Genomic DNA, 6,000 nt, shown 5'->3' with positions numbered 1-6,000 from the left:
GAGAGGAAGGGAGAGCAGGAATGAGAGGGAGGAGGGACCATGAGCAGCCAGAGAGGAAGTGGAGCCAGTCCCCATCCCTCATATCCCTGCTCTCCCTCCCTCCCGGCAGGATCCCAAAGTATGCTCATAAACCAGGGAAAAGCAGTGACTGCTTCAAGTCTACATGGCTAATACTGGTTTTTGGACTTTTCCTCCAGAAACTTATCCAAACCGCTTTTAAACCAATTTACAATAATAGCTTTCACCACATCTTCTGGTAATGAATTCCAGAGCTTATTGTGCATTGAATGAAAAAGAACTTTCTCCGATTAGTCTTAAATGTGCCCCATGCTAACTTCATGGAGTGCCCCCTAGTCCTTCTATTATCTGAAAGTGTAAATAACAGATTCACATTTACCCGTTCAAGACTTCTCATGATTTTAAACACCTCTATCATATCCCCCCTCATCTGTCTCTTCTCCAAGCTGAACAGCCCTAACCTCTTCAGCCTTTCCTCATAGGGGAGCTGATCCATCCCCTTTATCATTTTGGTCGCCCTTCTCTGTACCTTTTCTGCCTCCCTCCTCCTTTCTAATTCCTACTCTTCCTCCCTTCTTTCTCTCTCCTTCCTGATCTCCCTCCCTCTTCTTTCTCATTCTTGCTTTCATTCATTCCTCTTTCTCTATCCTCCCTTTCTCTCATTCCTGCTTTATCTTCTGGCATTAGGGGCTCAGGTTATCCTCTGGCGATAGGGACTCGGGTTATCCTCTGGCGTTAGGGACTCAGGTTATCCTCTGGTGTTAGGGACTCAGGTTATCCTCTGGTGTTAGGGGCTCAGGTTATCCTCTGGCGTTAGGGACTCAGATTATCCTCTGGTGTTAGGGGCTCAGGTTATCCTCTGGTGTTAGGGACTCAGGTTATCCTCTGGTGTTAGGGACTCAGAGTATCCTCTGGTGTTAGGGGCTCAGGTTATCCTCTGGCGTTAGGGACTCAGGTTATCCTCTGGTGTTAGGGGCTCAGGTTATCCTCTGGTGTTAGGGGCTCAGGTTATCCTCTGGCGTTAGGGACTCAGATTATCCTCTGGTGTTAGGGGCTCAGGTTATCCTCTGGTGTTAGGGGCTCAGGTTATCCTCTGGTGTTAGGGACTCAGAGTATCCTCTGGCGTTAGGGGCTCAGGTTATCCTCTGGCGTTAGGGGCTCAGGTTATCCTCTGGTGTTAGGGACTCAGAGTATCCTCTGGTGTTAGGGGCTCAGGTTATCCTCTGGCGTTAGGGGCTCAGGTTATCCTCTGGTGTTAGGGACTCAGGTTATCCTCTGGTGTTAGGGACTCAGAGTATCCTCTGGTGTTAGGGGCTCAGGTTATCCTCTGGTGTTAGGGACTCAGAGTATCCTCTGGTGTTAGGGGTCGGGTTATCCTCTGGCGTTAGGGGCTCAGGTTATCCTCTGGTGTTAGGGACTCAGAGTATCCTCTGGTGTTAGGGGCTCAGGTTATCCTCTGGTGTTAGGGACTCAGAGTATCCTCTGGTGTTAGGGGCTCAGGTTATCCTCTGGCGTTAGGGGCTCAGGTTATCCTCTGGCGTTAGGGGCTCGGGTTATCCTCTGGCGTTAGGGGCTCAGGTTATCCTCTGGTGTTAGGGCTCAGGTTATCCTCTGGCGTTAGGGGCTCAGGTTATCCTCTGGTGATAGGGGTCGGGTTATCCTCTGGTGTTAGGGCTCAGTTTATCCTCTGGAGTTAGGGACTCGGGTTATCCTCTGGCGTTAGGGGCTCAGGTTATCCTCTGGCGTTAGGGGTCGGGTTATCCTCTGGCGTTAGGGGCTCAGGTTATCCTCTGGCGTTAGGGCTCAGGTTATCCTCTGGCGTTAGGGGCTCAGGTTATCCTCTGGCGTTAGGGGTCGGGTTATCCTCTGGCGTTAGGGGCTCGGGTTATCCTCTGGCGTTAGGGCTCAGGTTATCCTCTGGAGTTAGGGACTCGGGTTATCCTCTGGCGTTAGGGGCTCAGGTTATCCTCTGGTGTTAGGGGCTCGGGTTATCCTCTGGCGTTAGGGGCTCAGGTTATCCTCTGGTGTTAGGGGTCGGGTTAACCTCTGGTGTTAGGGGTCGGGTTATCCTCTGGCGTTAGGGACTCGGGGTATCCTCTGGCGTTAGGGGCTCAGGTTATCCTCTGGCGTTAGGGGCTCGGGTTACCCTCTGGCGTTAGGGACTCGGGGTATCCTCTGGCGTTAGGGGCTCGGGTTATCCTCTGGCGTTAGGGGCTCAGGTTATCCTCTGGAGTTAGGGACTCGGGTTATCCTCTGGCGTTAGGGACTCGGGGTATCCTCTGGCGTTAGGGCTCAGGTTATCCACTGGCGTTAGGGCTCAGGTTATCCTCTGGAGTTAGGGACTCGGGTTATCCTCTGGCGTTAGGAGCTCAGGTTATCCTCTGGAGTTAGGGGCTCAGGGTATCCTCTGGCGTTAGGGACTCGGGGTATCCTCTGGCGTTAGGGCTCAGGTTATCCTCTGGCGTTAGGGCTCAGGTTATCCTCTGGAGTTAGGGACTCGGGTTATCCTCTGGCGTTAGGGACTCGGGGTATCCTCTGGCGTTAGGGGCTCAGGTTATCCTCTGGAGTTAGGGACTCAGGGTATCCTCTGGCGTTAGGGGCTCAGGTTATCCTCTGGCGTTAGGGGTCGGGTTATCCTCTGGCGTTAGGGGTCGGGTTATCCTCTGGCGTTAGGGGCTCGGGTTATCCTCTGGTGTTAGGGGTCGGGTTATCCTCTGGCGTTAGGAGCTCAGGTTATCCTCTGGCGTTAGGGGTCGGGTTATCCTCTGGCGTTAGGGACTCGGGGTATCCTCTGGCGTTAGGGGCTCAGGTTATCCTCTGGCGTTAGGGGTCGGGTTATCCTCTGGCGTTAGGGGCTCAGGTTATCCTCTGGCGTTAGGGGCTCGGGTTATCCTCTGGTGTTAGGGGTTATCCTCTGGCGTTAGGGGCTCGGGTTATCCTCTGGCGTTAGGGGGTCGGGTTATCCTCTGGCGTTAGGGGCTCGGGCTATCCTCTGGCGTTAGGGGCTCAGGTTATCCTCTGGCGTTAGGGACTCGGGGTATCCTCTGGCGTTAGGGCTCAGGTTATCCTCTGGTGTTAGGGCTCAGGTTATCCTCTGGCGTTAGGGGTCGGGTTATCCTCTGGTGTTAGGGGTTATCCTCTGGCGTTAGGGGCTCGGGTTATCCTCTGGTGTTAGGGGTCGGGTTATCCTCTGGCGTTAGGGGCTCGGGGTATCCTCTGGCATTAGGGGCTCAGGTTATCCTCTGGCGTTAGGGGTCGGGTTATCCTCTGGCGTTAGGGGCTCGGGGTATCCTCTGGCGTTAGGGGCTCAGGTTATCCTCTGGTGTTAGGGGTCGGGTTATCCTCTGGCGTTAGGGACTCGGGGTATCCTCTGGCGTTAGGGGCTCAGGTTATCCTCTGGCGTTAGGGGTCGGGTTATCCTCTGGCGTTAGGGGCTCAGGTTATCCTCTGGCGTTAGGGGCTCGGGTTATCCTCTGGCGTTAGGGGCTCGGGTTATCCTCTGGCGTTAGGGACTCAGAGTATCCTCTGGCGTTAGGGGCTCGGGTTATCCTCTGGCGTTAGGAGCTCGGGTTATCCTCTGGCGTTAGGAGCTCGGGTTATCCTCTGGCGTTAGGGGCTCGGGTTATCCTCTGGTGTTAGGGCTCAGGTTATCCTCTGGCGTTAGGGGCTCAGAGTATCCTCTGGCGTTAGGGGCTCAGAGTATCCTCTGGCGTTAGGGGCTCGGGTTATCCTCTGGCGTTAGGGGCTCGGGTTATCCTCTGGCGTTAGGGGCTCGGGTTATCCTCTGGCGTTAGGAGCTCGGGTTATCCTCTGGCGTTAGGGGCTCGGGTTATCCTCTGGCGTTAGGGACTCGGGGTATCCTCTGGCGTTAGGGGCTCAGGTTATCCTCTGGTGTTAGGGGTCGGGTTATCCTCTGGCGTTAGGGGTCGGGTTATCCTCTGGCGTTAGGGGTTATCCTCTGGCGTTAGGGGCTCGGGTTATCCTCTGGTGTTAGGGGTCGGGTTATCCTCTGGCGTTAGGGGCTCGGGGTATCCTCTGGCATTAGGGGCTCAGGTTATCCTCTGGCGTTAGGGGTCAGGTTATCCTCTGGCGTTAGGGGCTCGGGGTATCCTCTGGCGTTAGGGGCTCAGGTTATCCTCTGGTGTTAGGGGTCGGGTTATCCTCTGGCGTTAGGGACTCGGGGTATCCTCTGGCGTTAGGGGCTCAGGTTATCCTCTGGCGTTAGGGGTCGGGTTATCCTCTGGCGTTAGGGGCTCAGGTTATCCTCTGGCGTTAGGGGCTCGGGTTATCCTCTGGCGTTAGGGACTCAGAGTATCCTCTGGCGTTAGGGGCTCGGGTTATCCTCTGGCGTTAGGAGCTCGGGTTATCCTCTGGCGTTAGGAGCTCGGGTTATCCTCTGGCGTTAGGGGCTCGGGTTATCCTCTGGTGTTAGGGCTCAGGTTATCCTCTGGCGTTAGGGGCTCAGAGTATCCTCTGGCGTTAGGGGCTCAGAGTATCCTCTGGCGTTAGGGGCTCGGGTTATCCTCTGGCGTTAGGGGCTCGGGTTATCCTCTGGCGTTAGGAGCTCGGGTTATCCTCTGGCGTTAGGAGCTCGGGTTATCCTCTGGCGTTAGGGGCTCGGGTTATCCTCTGGCGTTAGGGACTCGGGGTATCCTCTGGCGTTAGGGGCTCAGGTTATCCTCTGGTGTTAGGGGTCGGGTTATCCTCTGGCGTTAGGGGCTCAGGTTATCCTCTGGCGTTAGGGGCTCGGGTTATCCTCTGGCGTTAGGGGTCGGGTTATCCTCTGGCGTTAGGGGTCGGGTTATCCTCTGGCGTTAGGGACTCAGAGTATCCTCTGGCGTTAGGGGCTCGGGTTATCCTCTGGCGTTAGGGGCTCGGGTTATCCTCTGGCGTTAGGGACTCAGAGTATCCTCTGGCGTTAGGGGCTCAGGTTATCCTCTGGCGTTAGGGACTCAGAGTATCCTCTGGTGTTAGGGGCTCAGGTTATCCTCTGGCGTTAGGGACTCAGAGTATCCTCTGGCGTTAGGGGCTCAGGTTATCCTCTGGCGTTAGGGACTCCGAGTATCCTCTGGTGTTAGGGGCTCAGGTTATCCTCTGGCGTTAGGGACTCAGAGTATCCTCTGGCGTTAGGGGCTCGGGTTATCCTCTGGCGTTAGGGGCTCGGGTTATCCTCTGGCGTTAGGGACTCAGAGTATCCTCTGGCGTTAGGGGCTCAGGTTATCCTCTGGCGTTAGGGACTCAGAGTATCCTCTGGCGTTAGGGGTCGGGTTATCCTCTGGCGTTAGGGGCTCAGGTTATCCTCTGGTGTTAGGGCTCAGGTTATCCTCTGGCGTTAGGGGTCGGGTTATCCTCTGGCGTTAGGGGCTCAGGTTATCCTCTGGCGTTAGGGGTCGGGTTATCCTCTGGCGTTAGGGGCTCAGGTTATCCTCTGGCATTAGGGACTCGGGTTATCCTCTGGCGTTAGGGGCTCAGGTTATCCTCTGGTGTTAGGGGTCGGGTTATCCTCTGGTGTTAGGGGTCGGGTTATCCTCTGGCGTTAGGGGCTCAGGTTATCCTCTGGCGTTAGGGGTCGGGTTATCCTCTGGCGTTAGGGGCTCAGGTTATCCTCTGGCGTTAGGGGTCGGGTTATCCTCTGGCGTTAGGGGTCGGGTTATCCTCTGGTGTTAGGGGTTATCCTCTGGCGTTAGGGGTCGGGTTATCCTCTGGTGTTAGGGGTCGGGTTATCCTCTGGCGTTAGGAGCTCAGGTTATCCTCTGGTGTTAGGGGTCGGGTTATCCTCTGGCGTTAGGGACTCGGGGTATCCTCTGGCGTTAGGGGCTCAGGTTATCCTCTGGCGTTAGGGGTCGGGTTATCCTCTGGCGTTAGGGGCTCGGGTTATCCTCTGGCGTTAGGGACTCAGAGTATCCTCTGGCGTTAGGGGCTCGGGTTATCCTCTGGCGTTAGGAGCTCGGGTTATCCTCTGGCGTTAGGAGCTCGGGTTAT

The sequence above is a fragment of the Rhinatrema bivittatum genome, chromosome 8, assembly GCF_901001135.1.
Source record: "Rhinatrema bivittatum chromosome 8, aRhiBiv1.1, whole genome shotgun sequence".
Taxonomy (NCBI): Eukaryota; Metazoa; Chordata; class Amphibia; order Gymnophiona; family Rhinatrematidae; genus Rhinatrema; species Rhinatrema bivittatum.
This window is presented reverse-complemented; position numbering follows the sequence as displayed.